Source organism: Macaca fascicularis, chromosome 2, assembly GCF_037993035.2.
Source record: "Macaca fascicularis isolate 582-1 chromosome 2, T2T-MFA8v1.1".
Taxonomy (NCBI): domain Eukaryota; kingdom Metazoa; phylum Chordata; class Mammalia; order Primates; family Cercopithecidae; genus Macaca; species Macaca fascicularis.
Window position 1 is genome coordinate 45,738,755 of NC_088376.1, and position 19,086 is coordinate 45,757,840.

Here is a 19,086-nt window from a genome sequence, read left to right on the forward strand (position 1 = left end):
AAAACTCACAAAAGTGTGGGGACCTCCTTATGATTCAGTTCCCCTGGAGTTTTTCTCTCTCAGACTTGTTCATACTTGTCTCAGAACTGGCTCCACTGGTTCCCACGGAGGTTTTGCTCTGGAAGTTGTGATTCTCTGTATTTGCCTGTTGGTCTTCCCAATTCTGGGGGAAGAAATTTGCCCTGTGCCATCACTTCTCTTATAGAACTAAGAAGGGTTGTTGATTTTTCACTGTTTGTTTTTTTGTTTGTTTGTTTTTTGTTTTTGAGAACAAGAGTCTCACTCTGTCACCCAGGTTGGAGTGCAATGGTGCGATCTCGGCTCACTACAACCTCCACCTCCCAGGCTCAAGTGATTCTCATGCCTCAGCCTCCCAAGTAGTTGGGACCACAGGTGTGCACCACCATGCCTGGCTAATTTGATTTTTCAGTTTGTTCAGCTTTTTACTTGTTAGGAAAGAGTGGCAACTTCCAAATTTCTTACATGCTGAACCAGAAACTGTTTTGTTAGTTTTTTAGGATTCACCTTAAGTCTTTTCCTCCAGGGAGCCTTCCCCAACTTTCAGGTGTGCATTAGGGACCCCTATGATGTGGTCCTGTAGATGCTTTTTGTTTCCCATAGCTTTTACACTTACGTATTGTGATTGTCAATTCACCTGTCAGATTTCCCCCTCAGACTGTTGACTCTGTGTGGAAAGGACGGTCTGCCTTATTCATTCCTGTATTCTCAGCACCATCCATCAGTGCCTGGCATATAATAGGTATTGAATAAATATGTGTTTGGTGAATAAATGAATGAATGAAACAGGTTATTCTCTATAATTGCAAATAAATTAGAAGCAGCTGTTAAATATAATCCATTCACTCAATCAGTCACTATTTACTAAGGGCCTATCACATGCCAGGCACTAGGTTAAAAAACTGATGATGAAAAAGCCACAGAAATATGGATACATGTTTATAACACAATTTAATGAAAAAGAAAACCACAATACATGTATGTACACCATGATTTAAACTCTTTAAAATATGTAGGAGGCAGCCTGGTATTGCACAGTGGTTTTAAGAGTTTCTATTTTTAGTTAAAGTCTCTTTCTTCAAATGAAATCTTAGAAGGCCAATATATAAAACATAAAAAGCAGAGATTTTCTGCTTGATGTAGGGGTGGAGGCCAGAGCCTGCCTACTCTTCTCTTCCTAGTCTGTTCTCTGTGCTATTGTCTGTCCTTTGTGCTACTGCCACCTTCCCAAGCCAGAAGGAAGCCACTGTGGCACCTCACAGGGGATTATTTGAAAGTCCCCAAAATAGACTTCTGGTTAAACATTGCACTTTAAAAACCTGTGTTTTTCTTTGATCTCTTTCAAAATGCTACTAAAATGACAGCAAAGAAGCCAAAAAGGCCCAAGTCCACAAGACAGAAAGAATAGGTGAAAAGTCCATGTCATCTCATTTTTGGAGATGGACATGGACAGGGGCTGGAACTGCAGTATCAGCAGATGGGGAGCTTCAGAAGGAAGTTAGTTCATGGTAAAGCACAGCAGAAAGTCCCCAGAATTGGAGGCACCAGATTCTTCTGAAAGAAAAGGTAAGAGGTGGAGCCGAAAATGGGAGGTTTATGGAAAGTCTTTAGAGAAAGTACTCAGACCTCTGGATTCCTTCCTCATCTCTTAGCAGCCTCTCTCCTGTCCTGGCAGAAACCAGGTTTACTCTCTTGGGAAACCGAACCACAAGAGGATCTGGGGACACAGACCAGCCAAGGATGGTAGAGATGCCTCACTGAAATAGGAGAAATAAGTGATTGGCTTAGGGTTGGGAATGCGACCTCAACTGGATCAGTTGAGGCCATCCTTGGCATTTTTAAATTCTGAAGCTGGAAGTGTGGGGAGGATAGTGTGTGTATCCTGCAGTTGTTGAGGTCCTTGTTCTAGTCCTTGAGATTCCTGGCTGCGACTGTTTCCTGTAACTCTTTAATTCTATGAAATGCCCAATATTCTTCTATTTTTCTCTGCTTGGGCTGCATTAACAAAGTATCACAGATTGGGTGGCTGAAAATGGGAATTTAATTTCTTGTGACTTTGGAGACCAGAAATCTGAGATCCAGGTGTCATGGGGGTTGGTTGCACTCTGGGAACTCTCTTCTTGCTTGCACATAGCCCTCCTCTCTGCAGCTTCACATGGCCTTCCCTCTGCTTGTGTTTGTCCTAATCTCACTTTCTTATAGGGACACCAGTTAGATTAGATTGGGATCCATCAGAATGGCCTCAATTTATCTTAATTAGCTCTTTCAAGGTCCTATGTCAAATATGGTTATATTTGGAGGTACTGGGAGTTAGGACTTCAACACATAAATTTTGGGGGGGACAAAATTCATTCTATAATGCCTTCTACTATTGCCAGCAAATATTGAGATAATTTAAGCAATTTCATATTTAGTTTCTGTTGCTTGCACTCACAGAGAGCTCTGACTTATACTATTCACTTGCCTCTTAGATATTGCCTTTTGTCCATTATAGTCATCATTAACTGTTATTTAAATCTGCCTTACCATTAACCTTTTCCTATGTTTCTGTTCCTTAAGATGACCCATAGTTTGCATGACCCATGGAGTCAGATGACCAAAGTAGTAAAGTTCTGTTTGCTGGCTGCCTGATCTTTGGTGAAGTTCTCTGTGCCTCAATTTTCTTATCTGCAAACTGGGGATGGTGATAACAGATATTCACAGAGTTGTGAAGATTAAATGTCTTAATAAATGTAAAGCACTTAGACCAGACTGGCTTATGGTGAGTGTTATGTAGGTTCATGCTATCATTTATTCATTCAGTAGTCTCTATGGGGAAGAGCCACGTGCCATGGACGTGGTAGATACTTAGTAAATATTTATTCATTTTCTCTTGTTAATGTATGTGTTATAATAGGTGATTCTCAAAGTTACCTGCAAATTCTTATTACTCTGTATACTGTTATCTGACAATGTGATGATATCTGAAGCACGTATCTTAAATACTTTAAACAATTTGATACAACAAACAAAAACAGAGTCATTTTCTTCTGTATTGGAAGCTGTACTGTGTTGGATGAGAGACTGGGGTGGAAGTAGGGATTGCAGGCTTCTGGTCCTGGCTATACCCTCACACTGTAGACTCTGGACAAGTCTATACTCTCTGCCTCGTTTATTTACACATCAAGGCTGGACTATGTAAGTTTTAGGTTCTTTAATGTTTTATATCACTTATCTTTGAAAGGTCATCTTAGGTGAGCTGCGCAGAGTCTTTAAAAGCTACATTTCCCCCTCCTTTCTTACTTTAAATATAATGGTAATTAAAATGTGTTGGAATTATAATATATATTAGATGCATCCCTGGGTATCAGTTACAAGAATGAGAAAGAAATTATTAACAGTTGGCAAAGATTAGTATCAGTTGTAGTATCTTGTGATAAATTGAGAATTTTATTTACTAATGAGTAACCTCTCCTCCCCCATACAAAAAACTAGTGTGCTTATAAAAGAATTAAAAAATGGAATTTTATTTGATTGGATTTTAACTTCTTAGCCATTCTTAATATTTTTGGAATAGCATTTTGGGTCCTGACCTTCTAAGTCAATTTGTTAGTCTGCAACTGTAGTGTCTCTGGCACGGCTGGGAAGTGGTGGGGGATGTGGGGTGGGTGGGTGCAAGAAAAGTGAAACATACGATGTTCACTCTTGACAAAACGATTTTGTGCTGTGAACACCCACACTTGCACACAATACTCAGACATATTAACACATGCGCATGCACTCTCCAATACGTGCAAAGTAACATCACATTCCTTCTTTCACTCAACAAAAATGTGCTGATTGCTCACTCTGTTCCTGGGGATCTGTGTGAACCAAGACAAAGTTGACACTGTAGTTAGATATATCTCTCTGAATAAAAGAATAAGTTTAAGGAAGCGTGAGGGTTAATTCTCTGTTTATAAGCCTCAAGGGTGAATTCACACCGAGCAGCAGGGAGCAGTGTTCTCAGGCAGGGCAGCTCTCCAGAGGATCTGCAAGGAAGCAGAGTATGCCTTGTGTGACTGGTGTTATCCAGCAGATCATTTTTTTAACACCCCACTGCTCCTTACAGCATTATTTTTGGTAATAATAATGAAATGAATAAAAAGAAAAATGGACTGAAAAGAAACATGGTGAGATTTTTATTTTATTGAACTTTGTATATGTAATCATTCCAATAAAAATGAAAAATAAAATAATAAAATACATTTTATAGTATCAAAAAAGGGGAAAGTAGTGGACTAATATTTTTAATTACATTAATGTTTTTCAAACAAAAGAGAAAATACATACACCTACATACTAGACTGCCATAAAAATGAATAACATTATTGTGCAATAGTAATTACACAAGAAAAAGAACAATAAAAAAGACATCAACTTCAATTTTTAAAGATATTATTCAAAGTGTGAAATACTGCACATGTGAAATAAACTTGCAGTTACCAAAAGAAGTGGTTTACACTGCTTTATTATTTTAAATTTTAATTGTATATAAAAACTCCAAGTGAGTTTTCATGAGAGTGCTAAATCGGATGAGAGAGAATTGAGGTAGCCCAAGTCCCATCACAATCGCTGTACTGCCAATGTTTATTCCAAATCTAGTGTTTAAATGCAGAAGCAGATAGTCCCACATTGGTTGGAGCATGAAGTGTACCCAAAGCAAGCACAAATGTGAATGATTCTGAACCATCAGGAACTTAACTCTCAAACAAGAGCGTGTAGATAAGTCCATTTATGTCGTCTTCTCTGAGTTAACTCCCACGTAGGAGTTATTACTAAATGAGAAAATGTGTTTCTTAAGAGATAAGCAGTAACATTGCTGATTTTATTTATTATGAAATTGAATGATAACCACAGAAATTTTTTAGACTGCAGATCAACCAAAGGTTTAGTGGGGAGGAGGACAGCATTTGACTATTGTGTAGAATCGCCAATGTGTGAATATAGTAAAAGCAAATCAGCTTTTAGTCTATTTAATTATTGTTTTAAAATTCTCTATAGAAAATGTGTCTCCTTATTGCCTGAGACTACTCCTATTACCACTGTTGGTCTACCAATGCCATCGGCAATTGGAAACAATGATACAGGGACTGGACTGTAAATTAAAGCCATATGTATTTAGCAGTAGTGGAACCAGCTCTACATGGGAACCTCATGAAGCCCCAGTTGACACTCCGGATCTTGCAGCAGGGTGAAGAGTCTGTTCAAAGTTGCTTTGCATAGGTTCTGAAATGGCTGCATAAGCTGATTAATAGATAACCAGACATTTTATAAAATAAGAGTTAGGGTGCACATGTTTATGTGTGGGAGTGTGCATGTGTATACATGGGGTAAAGTCAAGAAAGGTGGTGAAAAGCACTAAGAATAAGCATAAGATGAATTTGTGCCCTCTCCTGGAAACAATGGGAAATTTTAGGTTTAAAAGTAACATGGATTTAAATAGCCTCTCCAAGTTTAAAATACCTCAAAGCATTTGATTCTTACTGTTAGTTTCCCTGTGAGTTTGCTGAGATGTCTAGTGCCAGTTCAACAAGGAGGCAATTGTGATAGGGATACTCAATGGTACTTTCCCCCAGGATGAATTTATGGATCGATAGATGAGTTTTGGACGTATTTATAAGAAAAGAACCAAACTTAGTGACAAGCAACCATTTAAAGCTATTATTTAAAAGTGTTCACTTACAGAGACTGTACGTACAGATATTCACTGAAGAAAAATCTCCTGCATGTGCACCAGGAGACATGTTATGAAAATGTTCTGACAGTTTGAGGTTATTGATCCTCAGCTATGGTTTTCTGCTCAATGCTACTAATGACCCTCAAAAAGATCACCTTCTTTTGAGTGCAGAGAGGTGGTTTTGGTCATTATTGTGGAGAAGCTCTTGGAACTCTCTCACTGCAGAAACCATGTTGTTGCAGTGTTCCTCCTGCTTAGCCAGCTGGGCCTACTGCCCGCTGCTCCAGGTGTCCCAGGTGTTCCATGGCACAGCTCAGGATCACACTGCCTCACGCCTCACACCACCGGCCTCCTCCCTCCTACTCTGGGCCCTCCTTGTCACCAGGTGCAAGACACAACAGGACCACTGGGGGCGCACTGCCTTGATAGGGCCTGGAGACCCCAGGCTGCAGGCAGAAAGGAAGTGTCCCTGGCTTGTGCCTGCTTGCTGACTTGTGTTCTGAGACTCATATAAGGGGCGAGGTAACAATGCTAGAAGCTGATGCCCAGTGAAACAAAACAAATTTTTTTTTTTTTTTGCAACAGAATCTCACTCTGTCACCCAGTCTGGAGTGCGGAGGCAGGATCTCCGCTCACTGCAACCTCTGTCTCCCAGGTTCAGATTCTTGTGCCTCGGCATCCCAAGCAGCTGGGGTTACAGGCGCCACCATCACGCCCAGCTAATTTTTGTGTTTTTAGTAGAGATGGGGTTTTGCCATGTTGGCCAGGCTGGTCTCGAACTCCTGGCCTCAAGTGATCCGCCCACCTTGGCCTCCCAAAGTGCTGGGATTACAGGCGTCAGCCACCGTGCTGAGCCCCAGTGAAGCAAATTTGAAGTACTAAGAGGCAGATGATAGGCAATAACCCATAGACAAATTCTTCCTCTTCTTCTCTTCCAAAGGATTCTTCTGAGAAATGTTTCCATGTGGGCCTCTCTGGAAACTTCCAGGTGACAGAACAACCAATAGTGCTTTCTAGTGAAGCAAGGCCAGCCCAATAATCTTCTCTTTGCTTTCCTGCCTTCCTGTATTATTGGCCTGCCCCCGTTCACTCCTGCTCCCTTGGGTTTGCACCCCTCTAGTGAAGCTTTAGAATGTAAATTTTGCCTCAGCCTATAATTTCTAGGAAACCTAGACTCAGACAAAGAGTGTTTACTGCAGTAAAATTGTCACAATGCTCATTGTTTTATGATCACAAAATAAGTAATTAAACTATCAGTACAAAGAAAAAGAAGAAAAAATAGACAAAAAAGTATTTTCAAAACCAGAAACTAGAATTAAAGCAAACACAGGCTCAGTGCAAAGAATAGATTTCACTTCTATTCTTTCTCTGCTGCTTATTTTCAAGCTGTCTTGTACACATTATATTTTAAATGTACAATATTATGAAAAAATTGAGCTCCTTAAGAAATGCTTAAATATATGGATGCCAATGATTAGTCTACAAAAGAAAAAGTAATATTCAGAAGAGTAGTAGTTGCTTCAGATGTAACTTTAATATATTTCATTATATAAAATTGGCTTGAGTTTCAGAAGGTCGGCTAAGAGTTCTGGAGTCAGGTTGACCTGGGATGAAAAGCCCAGCTGTAGCCATCACGTAGAAGTTACCAAGTCTCTTTAAGCTTCAGTTTTTCTCCTCTTTTAGATAAAGATGGGATAGTACATAAGTCATAGGGTTATTATAGGTTTTAAGCGAGATAATTTAGTATGTGGCCCACAGTGCTCAATAAACATTATTATTATGACCCATAATAGTTCCAGTGAGGAAAACTAATTCTTTGTGAGCAATAATTGGTGTTGAGCAAAGCTATATTAATGCTAGTTATCTTGGGAAAGATGAATTCTAGTTGGAACTTTTGCAATAGAAAGCAGGATGTGATTTTTTCACCATTTTAAGAATGTGGGGTGTGTGTGTGTGTGTGTGTGTGAGAGAGAACTCATTCAGTCCATTTTATGGAGCACCTACCTTGGGCCCAACAATTTTTCTAGGCACAAGGTTAGATGGAAGTCAAGGTAGAGTAGGTCCCTGTCCTCAAGGATTTTCTGTTCATGAAAAACAGCTTATTATTGTTCTTCATTTGTTTTCTTTTGCAAAAGGAGCAGTTCAGCACTTGACAGGGAGACAAGAGGTCGACACCCCAGGACAGAGTGAAAACCTAAGGTTTGTATTTTTGATACACAAAGTGCTCTTTTGAAGAAAACCAAAAAATGTCAAGTTTCTGGCAAGATATGGAAAGAGGACAGAAGGAGACCAGAGCCCAAGCACCAGAGGGCAAAGATGTGGAAAGTGGTCCTAGTTAGGAGCTGTTGCCCCGGAAATGTTGAGGGCACAAACTGTAAGCAGGATCGCAGTGGAGACAGCTAGTGTCAAAAGCCCTGCTGAGTCAGTCCTTTACACGGGCTGTCCAGCCTTCAGCATGGGGGTCTCAGCATGGCAGGCTGCACCTGCTAAAATTTCTGTCTTCGCAGTGGTGAGAATCGGCTCCTTCTGCACTTGTAAGTGCAAATTTGGTTCTGCCACTGTCTGATTGCCTGGTGCTCACGCCTCACTTCCCTGTCAAGCCGGGTCTTCATAAAACCAGAGAGGACTTCACTTCTCCCTAGCAATTACCAATTCTGTGAAACTGATTACTCCAAACTGTATGTATAGACTTATCAACGAAGAAAGACTTTGCCAGATCATCTTTTAAAATTAAACCTCAACTTTGATGTACTCGCTGTGCTCCAAACGCACCTGTCTTTTTCCTTGTTCCTCAACGATGTCATGTTTCTGTTACAGGGTCTTAGCATATGCTATTCCTTCTGCCTGGAGTGCGCAGCCCCAGACCATCACATGACTGGCCACACTGCTCAGATTTTAGCCTAGATGTCACCTCTTTATAGAAGCCTTCTCTGACCACCCTATTTAATGTTGATCACTCCACCTGCAGCTGAGATGCCAACTAATAAATTCCCTCCTACTCCTCCATTCTTTCTTTAATTTTTATGCCTCATGTGAAAAGTATCAAGTCAATCACATACTTCAGTTCATGGTATGCTATTATTACATTTCTTTCATGGATATTTTCCCCATTAATCCCTGGTTTCCATTTCCATTACCTCTCCTTTCATATATTCATTCACTATAAGGCATTACATGTATATCCTTGTCTAAAAATGTAATATTGTCAAATGTAAGTTATTATTTGGCATATTATATGTTTCACAAATAGTATTGTGCAATTGACCTTGTTGTAGGTATTATGTTTTGTATTCACCAGTGTGTTCTAAAGACCCATCTGTATCTGTTATATATGTATGCACACTTGGTTCATTGCTTCTAACTGATCCTTGGTATCCTGCAGTGTGCATTCATCCCTGCTCTCGATACAGTCAGCTCCCAAATTCCGTAAACAACTCCTCTGTAAGTAACCTCCTTCTGACAGGGGGTAGAATTGCTCAGAGGCCAGATGCTGCCATTGTTATCTGTTCCTCACCCTGGCCAGGCTGTGGCACTGCCCTGATATTATCCTATCACCTCCGCGTAGCAGATATTTTGTCTCAAGGTGGTGCCAGGCCAGGCGATTATCTGCCAAGAACAGCGGTTGGAGAGAGGAAACAGCCTGCAACTCTGCCTGCACCATGTCCTAACAGTGACTTTCTCTGCTCAGCCTATGGGTTACCCACAGCAGGTCACAGCCACCCTTTCTCTCTGCCCAGGGGTTTCTTATGGTTTTTACCTAGATTTACATCGACTTGCAGATCGGTACACCCCTCTCTTGCTTCTGGGGCAACATCAGGGTTGGAATGTGTGGAGGTCCTTATAGTCTTCATAATGCTAATCACTACCTGGAATTATCATCTTTCTTTATTGGTTTACTTGCTTATTGTCTGTCTCCCTCACTGTAAGACTGTAAATGCCACATGAGCAAGGACCTTATCTGAACACCTTTCTGGGTTTGGGGATATCTCACCACATGCATACCATTGAGGGGCAGAGATGCCTTCCAATGTAGAAACAGCCAGGACCATATAGTCACAGCCCCAGGCAGCTTCACAGCTAAAGCGCAGGCATTTCTTCTCTATGTGACCATCAGACCAACCTGTGAATCCCAAGCTGGAGAAATGAAGTCACCAAGACAGTGGAGAATTCACTGGTGGGCGCAGCTGTAGTGGCAGCAGTAGCGCTTATGGCAACAGTTTCAGGAGTAGCAGTTGGTATCCTGCCTCCAAAGACAGAATGTCAGACCACCAGCAGCACTGCCTTTACCGGACTGGTACTAGGACCTAATTTTGGAAGTGGTTCTTCCTATCTAGCCTTTGGGCTACCTAATAGCCTTTCAACAAATTTGTCATTTCCTAAATCAGTCAGAATCAACTTTTAGTGTGTAAACTGAGAACCCCCAGAAGAACTACTAGCCACAGTGTCCCCTTTTATTGTCTAAGTCCATTTGAGCTGAACTTTCTGTCACTTGAAGACAGAAGCTCCCTAACTCAGGGTCTTCAACTCCCAGGCCACACAGCAGGAGGTGAACAGTGGGCTGGCAAGCAGGGGAGGCTTCATCTGTATTTATAGTCACTTCCCATCACTTGCATCACCGCCTGAGCTCTGCTTCCTTCAGATCAGCAGTGGCATTACATTCTCATAGGAGTGGGAACCCTATTGTGAACTGTGCATGTGAAGGATCTAGGTTGTGTGCTCCTCATGAGAATCAATGCCTGATGATCTGTCACTGTCTCCCATCACCCACAGATGGGACCGTCTCGTTGCAGGAGAACAAGCTCAGGGCTCCCACTGATTCTACATTATGGTGAGTTGTATAATTATTTCATTGTATATTACAATGTAATAATAATAGGAATAAAGTGCATAATAAATATGATGTGCTTGAATCATCCCAAAACCATCCCCCACCCTTATCCTGTCCATGGAAAAATTGTCTTCCATGAAACCAGTCCCTGGTGCCAAAAAGGTTGGGACAACTGCCCTAACTGATGTAAGAGTATGGGCAGTAAGCGTTTTCAGTGCACTGAGTGATTAAAGATTGTTGCGGCAAGGTGGGTGCACAGTTGAACTGAGCTCAGTGCATCCACTGGCAAGGAGATGGTAGCAGGAAATAGGCACGTGGTGGCTTCAGTAACAGAGAGGACTGCAGGGCAGACCTGAGCTTAGTAGCCTGGCTTCTCCGGGAGCTGAGGGTGAGCATCATGCCGGCTCCATCTCCCTCTTTGTTGTGGAAAAGGCAGGTAGGAAGAATGACAGATTGCCTTACCCTTTCTAACTGTTGTGTGCTCTCCATACCCCACCCAATCCTACTTCAATATTGTCACCTAAGGCTTCACAAACCCACACTTGTACGAGTCCAGCTGTCTGTGGTCTAGACTGTCAAGGAACATATCTGATTCTGAGATGCTCAGGAAAGTATGCTCCCAATTAGCCCTTATCCAGACTAGTTTACTTGCTGAGTATCCCCAGGGCACAGGGACAATCATTTGGGGTTGCGGCTTTGTTCATAAGGTCATCAAGACAGGAGGATATGAGGCAGAATCACCACACAAGGTAAGAGTACATTTAGAAATTCTCTTGAATAAATAATACTGGCTTTATCACTATGCTTATTTCTGTGTTTCTACTTGCTCTCATATTTTGGCTTGGTTATTTGTTACTATCTTGTTAGCTTTTTGATGCCTCTAGTTTTGTTTTTATTTTTGATATTGTTGTTTTCTTTTTTTTTGAGACAGAGTCTCACTCTGTCACCCAGGCTGGAGTGCAGTGTCACAATCTCAGCTCACTGCAGCCTCCGCCTCCAGGGTTCAAATGATTCTCCTGACTCAGCCTCCCGAGTAGCTGGGATTGCAGGTGCCCACAACCATGCCAGACTAATTTTTGTATTTTTAGTAGAGACAGGGTTTCATCATATTGGCCAGGCTGGTCTCGAACTCCTGACCTCAGGTGATCCGCCTGCTTCAGCCTCCCAAAGTGTTGGGATTACAGGCATGAGCCACTGCGCCCAGCCGTTGTTGTTTTTTCTGATTTAGCTGCATCTTTTGTTATTTTCAGTGGGAGAATGGTCCAAAATATCTTGGTTGCCATATTGTCAGAAATCAGAAATGGTAATCTTCTATTGTTTTTTAAATTTCATCATTCTTATTTAATTCTTCATTTAATTGGTTCTTTAAATCTCTTTGACATTTTAAGATAATTTCTCATTTCCTGCCTATATTTTCAAGGTTGTTCGATATTTCTCTAAAATTGTTAAACATAGTATTTTGCATTTTGTATATGATATGTCCAATATTGAAAACACCCATCCTGCCACTACAAGAAAAGTTTTGCCCAAGAATGAACCAACATAGAGAAAAACAGAGCTAAGACAAACCAAGGCTAACTGCTGATTTAATTTCCTAGATCCAGCTATTCTTGAAGCCTTCTCAGTTACACAAACCAATAATACTTAAATACTTTTTTTACTTAAACTATTTTCTGTTTCCATTACTTACAACCAAAATAGTTCTGATTAATACATAGAATAATGTGAATTTATATTTTTATTCTGATTTTTATTCTGACTTTATAAAAAAGAACTTTTACAGTTATACATTATGCTTGGATAAATACATGTATAAATATTTGTTTGGGATGGAGGATGTATACTAAAATGTTAACATCAGGTTTCTGTGGAGGATGAGTTGGAAGGGATGAAGGAGACATTAATCTCTTTTTCTGGCAGGGTGCAGTGGCTCACACCTGTAATCCCAGCATTTTGAAGGTGGAGGCGGGCGGATCACCTGAGGTCGGGAGTTCAAGACCAGCCTGACCAGAATGGAGAAACCCCGTCTCTACTAAAACATACAAAAATTAGCTGGATGCAGTGGCAGGCGCTCATAATCCCAGCTACTCGGGAGGCTGAGACATGAGAATCACTTGAACCTGGGAGGCAGAGGTCGCAGTGAGCTGAGATCGCACCCTTGCACTCCAGCCTGGGCAACAAGAGCGAAACTCCATCTCAAAAAATATATATATATATCTTTGTCACCTATGCAATGTTTGACCTGCAAGTGCTTGTATCTTTTGTAATTGTTTAAATCCTACAAAATTTTAAATGACTATTGCATATACTTTGTGTTTTTCCAAATATAAGATTTTATAAAGAAGAGAATGGTGTAAGTGACCCGGGGACAGTGGGGGGAGCTTAAATTTGAAACTAGAAAAAATTTTGAACAAAGTAATCATAATTGTTAGCTGATGAAAAACTAGAAAAGATTTTCTGAGTAAATTCTTGATTTCAGATATTAGTTATAATTTATATTGCTCTTAATATCTTACCTTTGAACATAAATGATTAATGCCCTTTAAAATGTCCTTTTTTCTAGCTAACCTGATGTACATATGACATTAATCCAATAGACTTAGGAATAAGATACAGGGGGCTTTCCTGAATGATTCAAGTATATCCCCATTCATATTAAGAAAACAAAGTATTGGCCGGGTGCGGTGGCTCATGCCTGTAATCCCAGCACTTTGGTAGGCCGAGGCCAGCGGATCACCTGAGGTCAAGATCACCAAGACCAGCCTGTCCAATATGGTGAAACCCCATCTCTACTAAAAATACAAAACTAGCCCAGCATGGTGCTGGGCGCCTGTAATTCCAGCTACTTGAGAGGCCTAGGCAGGAGAATCGCTTGAACCCCAGAGGCAGAGGTTGCAGTGAGCCGAGACTGTGCCGTTGCACTCCAGCCTGGGCAAAGAGAGCAAAATTCCATCTCCCCAAAAAAAAGAAAGAAAGAAAGAAAGAAAGAAAGCAAAGTATTAAGTTATTTCATGGACCTGGAAATTTGTCTTTATCAAATTCTAATTCTGAGTTAAAAAACAAATTATAAGTTCTTATCACAATCTGTTTTGCAATATGTTTTAAATAATTACTTATTACAACGTTGGACACTTTTTTCCCGGAGATATCTTTCGTTTCTTGATTATGAATGTAACCAAGTGTCTGAACTGCTTAAATGATCAAAAATCTTTATCTCATAATTTTATGAAAACATAATTTAGATACATAGGTGTACAATATTTACATTTGCATTATTTTGTGAGATGGGCTTTTCCCCTGCTGGAGGCTGGGGAATGAGATTAATGGGAACACTGGTGACGAGTGCAGGGGAAAACACACATTGCCAACTCTTGCCTTGGAGTGGCATTTCACAGTCTTAACCTCACAGTATACTCCAAACCCATAAAAGGTCATTTGCCTTCTCTCACAAGCCTTTAATTCACTTGAGAGATGGGCTTAGACAAAGATAAAGCCCCTGTGAATTGGTAGCCTGGCTTTGGGGAAAGACTTACACAGTAACTAAGGGTGTTGGATAAACAGATGCTAACCATTTACTTACAGATCTCATAACTATGATTATTGTATGATCATTTATTCATAGCACATAATAGCTGCCTTGAAGTTCCTTTTAACAGAAAAAGGATCAGTTTCAATATAATTACAACTTGGAAATTATTTCCTTGAATCTGGGTATATCAGATTGTTAGATTTTGTTTTTGTAAATCCATGTTTATAGGTAGAAATGATCATGTCTTTGTGTAATTTATAGAAAAAAGGTATTCTAGCAGAATAGCATTTTTAATGTACTGTGTATTAAATATTATCCATTAAATCCTTCAAAATGAAAATTTTGACACTTGATAGTGAGTGAAAGAAGTAAACAACACACCCTGAAAAGGCACAGTAATATGTAAATAATTTTTATCTTATAACATCCATTCCATAAGACAGCATAATTGATTTTATTGATTTACAGTACAGTCAACGTTCTTGTAATGTAAAATTTAGCAGGTAGCTTAGACATTAAATTTTAAACTCAGAATCATCATCAATCTTTTATTTAGATCTGATAAGCTTCTGGAGTTGCTCCAACAGTGGAATCTTAATATGGTTCTCCCACACAGAATAATTCACCTTCGGAATATTATGTCCTCTTTTCCAAATATGTAAACAAATGTATTACTTATTTTAATGGAAATAACATACAACTACATTTTTTTCCACTTTGCATTGCAGTAAGGATTACGTTGCTTTGACTAACAGCTTATACTTTTTTCTCGGCTTTATTAACTCCAGCCAAGTCCTTAATTTTCATGAATAGAACTGAAAATGCTGTTCTTTTAATCTTCTGAGTTGAATTCTGGGTCATGCAAAGATTAAGTGAAGTGACTCCAAACCTAAAATCCTATAATTACGGAATGTCTGTTTAGATTGGTGCTTGGTCTTCTTTTTCCCTCTTCTAGATTGGGAAGAGAGCTTTCTGAACTGCAAATTAGGAAGACCTTGACTTGTTTGTCTGTGGTAGAGCAAACAGAGTTGAAGAGGCCATCTATTTAGCTACCATTTGTTTTGTTTAATCTGAGATTAGGCCTAGGTTTACAAAAGAAATCTACTAAATTTAGAGTAAACAGAATTCCTTAAGGCAGCATTGCTTGATGGTATTTTCTTCTTATAGCCTCTTCTGAGTGGTTTGTGATTAAGGGATAAAAAAGTGACTATTTTAAGCTCTGAAAACTGTGAGAACACAGTTTTGGAGGAAATAGAAGGTAAATTGATCAAATAATTTACTAGGGAACTTCAAAATGGTGGCATATGTTCTTTAAATGATTTTTTTTTTTTAACTTGTAATAATTCCTCTGAAGATCTACTGGCTGTTTTTAACCACTGACCATCACCTAAGGGAAGACCATGTGACCATGTGACTCGTTACTATAACGGCCTGCATTAAAAAAAAAAAAAAAAAAACTCAGGGAAGGAAGACTTACAACTATAACCTCATTTCTAATTGGACTGTGGTGAAAAAGAAACTAGTCATCGCTGAAACTAGGGGCCAGGAGAGCTGCTTGCCTGTCCTGAGCAATCTGTAGTTGGCAAAACTTTAACTTTACATATAAAGAGACCATTTTTTTACAGTGAGTTTGGGGTAAATTGTGTAAAGTCTCAAAGGGACCTAATACAGGACATTTACTAGATTCCAAATTTGACACTTTAAGGAAGACTGCGATAAGTAATGTGACCGTCCACCTTAGAGATAGTATTATTCATTAATGAAGGGTATTCATTTAGTTTTGTTTTTATAACTCCAATAAATTTAAGAAATGTCTTTGTGGTCCTTAAAAGTAGAAAACATATTTATGATGCCATGTTTTTCTACTTGCTGCTTTATCTGCTTGGAGAGCCTGCCTGGAGCAGCCAGGTAAGTTGAAAGGAGTAAGAACTTGGGGCCAGGCAGCCAGACAGACGTGCATTCACATTTCAGCATTCACGTTTATGAATTCAGTAGTTCAGCAGTTCAGTCAGAGGCTGGATGAGTGTGAGCGTGAAGCTTATGCTCCCTGCTTCCCCAGATCTTAAGTGGAATCAATAATAATTACACTGAGGAGATGTGAAATAATGAAGTAACATATTCAGAGTGCCTAGTAGATGCTTCAAAATGATGCTTTCCTTCCTCTTTCCCTTACGTTTGCCTGGTAAATCACCCATCCTTCAGATGGACTCAACGACTCTCTATTACCATCCAGCTCTCAAGTCCCTTCTCTTGTGAAAATGGAAAAGTTGAACTACAGTTGAGATATTATTCCCAGATGTTCTTTGGAACACAGGGGATTTCTCCAAAAGACACAGAACAAATTGCCTCCAAACAGCCAGGATTCCAGCAGAAGCCGGAGTAGCAGACTACTTGGATCTTCGAAGTACCTGGCCCTGAGTCAGTTAAGGAAGATCGTTTCTTCTCTTCTGTACAATCCTATCATGAGAGCTGCGAAATGAACTAAGAGCTTCTGCTTTCATCATTGACCTCCCAATCCTAATAATATGTTCACTGGCCAACTTCCTAGTCAATTTGTCTTTTGGATATAATGTTCCTCTACTATTTGCCTGATTGAGAAATCTGCTACAGAACATGACCAGTTAGCATTCCCACCAACCCCAGTGCTACACTGACTGTCTTTCGATGGACTTTCCTCCTTGCTGCCTCTCTGAGGTCCCAGACCTTCAGAGTGACCCTCACGGCTCTGCCTAAGTTTCCGTCATACTTCTGTCAAGAGAGACAGCTAAATCAATATTTTTAATGTGCTTTGCTGCCAGAATTCGATGATCTGTCACAGTTCTTGCCTAATACACCCAATCATTATTGTTAAAATTTTTTTAGCTTTGTTTGTAGAATTGCTTTAACTGGTTCCATCTCTGGGAGCTACACTTTGAAATATAACTTTAGCAATATTTTACTATACTTTTTCACAACCCAGAGCAGTAATATTTTATGCTAAGTGGTTAATCTAATTCCATAAATCTTTTGCAACTATCCTCTATTCTTTTCCTTGTAATTTCTACCTGGGAAGGTTTTTACTGATTATCATCCTATCCTGAGTCATCCCACAAACCAATCTGTCTCACTTCATTGCTTCTAACCTACAGACTAAGCATAACTTTGGCTAAATGATCTTTGATAAGATGCTATGACTCTATAAAGTCTTTGATATTCATGTCTAAATTTAATCAATCACTTGTAGATTTTCATAGAATCAATCTTTCACTTCTACAATTGGGAGTATTTGTAAGTTGTTTATCTTAAACAGTTCCTCTATTATGCTTTTCACATTAAATAAATCAACCCCTTCAAATCAATTTTCTGTCATGTCTATGATGTTATTATTTCATGGCATGGGTCAAGGGTCTACAAACTTTTTCTGTTAAGACCTAGATAGTAAATATTTTAAGCTTTTCAGGCCATCCAGTCTCTGTTGCAACTACTCAGTTCTGCCATTGTAGCACTAAAGCAACTATAGACAATACATAAATGAGTGAGCATGGCTGTGAGCCAATATAACTTTATTTATGAATGCTGAAATTTGAATGTCAAGTAATCTTCATGTGTCATAAAGTATTACTCTTTTTTTTTTACCATTTAAAAATGTAAAAATTATTCTTAGCGTGTGGGCTGTACAAAAGCCGGCAGAGGGCCAGATTTGCCTGGGAGTTATAGTTTTCTGACTACAGTATAGTTTATGGCCAGGAGCAGATTGAGGTTTTGTGGGGACTGAGCTCTTTACAATTAGGGGGCCCTCTTTAAGAAAAGGAATACAAGGAGGGGCGCGGTGGCTCGAGCCTGTAATCCTAGCACTTTGGGAGGCTGAGGCAGGCAGATCACGAGGTCAGGAGATCGAGACCATCCTGGCTAACATGGCGAAATCCTGTCTCTACTACGGGCGTATTGACGGGCGCCTGTAGTCCCAGCTCCTGGGGAGGCTGAGCCAGGAGAATGGCTTGAACCCGGGAGGCAGAGCTTGCAATTAGTGGAGATCGTGCCACGGCACTCCAGCCTGGGTGATAGAGCAAGACTCCGTCTCATTAAAAAAAAAAAAAAAATTACAAATATAAAATTAGATACGGTGCTTTAGAAAAGACCCATGCAAATGAGAGGCCCTGAAAATTGAGCCTCTTTGGCATCCTGGTGAATCTACTTCTAGTAACACTTGGACAATTCTGCTGCAAGGGTTCCCTGAACTGGCTGATCACTGGAGTCACCAAGAGAGCTTTTCTTACTTCAAAGCCCCAACAGGCTGCCTGAATTAGAATCTCTGAGGATAGAAACTGGCAATCAGCTGTCTTGTAAAGCTCCCTAGGTAATTGTACTGCGAACCCAGGCTTGGCAACCAGTATTTTAGTAACCATTTTATAACATCAAACAAATTCATTTGAACCGGTATCCCAAACACACTTATTGCCTTAATTGTGTTGCTTACCCAGAAACAGGTTTTAACTGTTGTTATTGACCCATAGCCCAAATGTTTACTTATCAAGAATACCCTATTGTTCAATGACCTCAACACAGAATATATAGATACCTTACGCCAGGCCATCTATCCCCTTTCTTTTTAGTAAGAGTCAACACATATATAAGCTGGCTCTTCACCATTTGGGCTCAGTTTAATATTTTTATGTATTAAATTTTATTTTAAAAACTATTGGTAATTTTTAAAAATCTTAAATGTTTGAGTTGGCATATAATTCAGACAATCTATAAAGTAAATAAATGACTGTTGAAGAACATCTGACACTTATGTTACCACAGCTGGGAGAGTCAAGCTTATAAACCTAGACATAAAGGTAGCAGTTGAGTCATTTGTTATTGCCTGATTAATCATCAAATGTATAGAAGACTCTTTTCATATCCCCGTGAGTATTCTGCAACCTTTGTATTGTTCAAATTTAATATTATTCCCATGATACTGAGATATCTTCTTGGTCAAAATTGAGTAGTTCTGTCTATAGAGTAGGTAGCATCTATTTTTGGTAAGAT

At 39.7% G+C, this 19,086-nt stretch overlaps 1 long non-coding RNA gene across 4 annotated transcripts; it reads left to right on the forward strand.

Moving 5' to 3' along the window:
• Positions 1-1,453: 1,453 nt before the first annotated feature.
• On the forward strand, positions 1,454-17,411 carry LOC102144987 (uncharacterized). 4 transcript variants are annotated; one of them, XR_010584969.2, is made up of 6 exons: positions 1,454-1,584; positions 2,578-2,779; positions 7,852-7,915; positions 8,224-8,394; positions 8,534-10,544; positions 12,465-14,407. It is a non-coding gene; the product is annotated as an uncharacterized lncRNA (long non-coding RNA). The 4 variants fall into 4 exon arrangements; XR_012430783.1 differs by lacking the exon at positions 8,224-8,394 and having other exon boundaries at positions 10,487-10,544; positions 12,465-17,411; XR_012430784.1 differs by lacking the exon at positions 2,578-2,779.
• Positions 17,412-19,086: the final 1,675 nt, after the last annotated feature.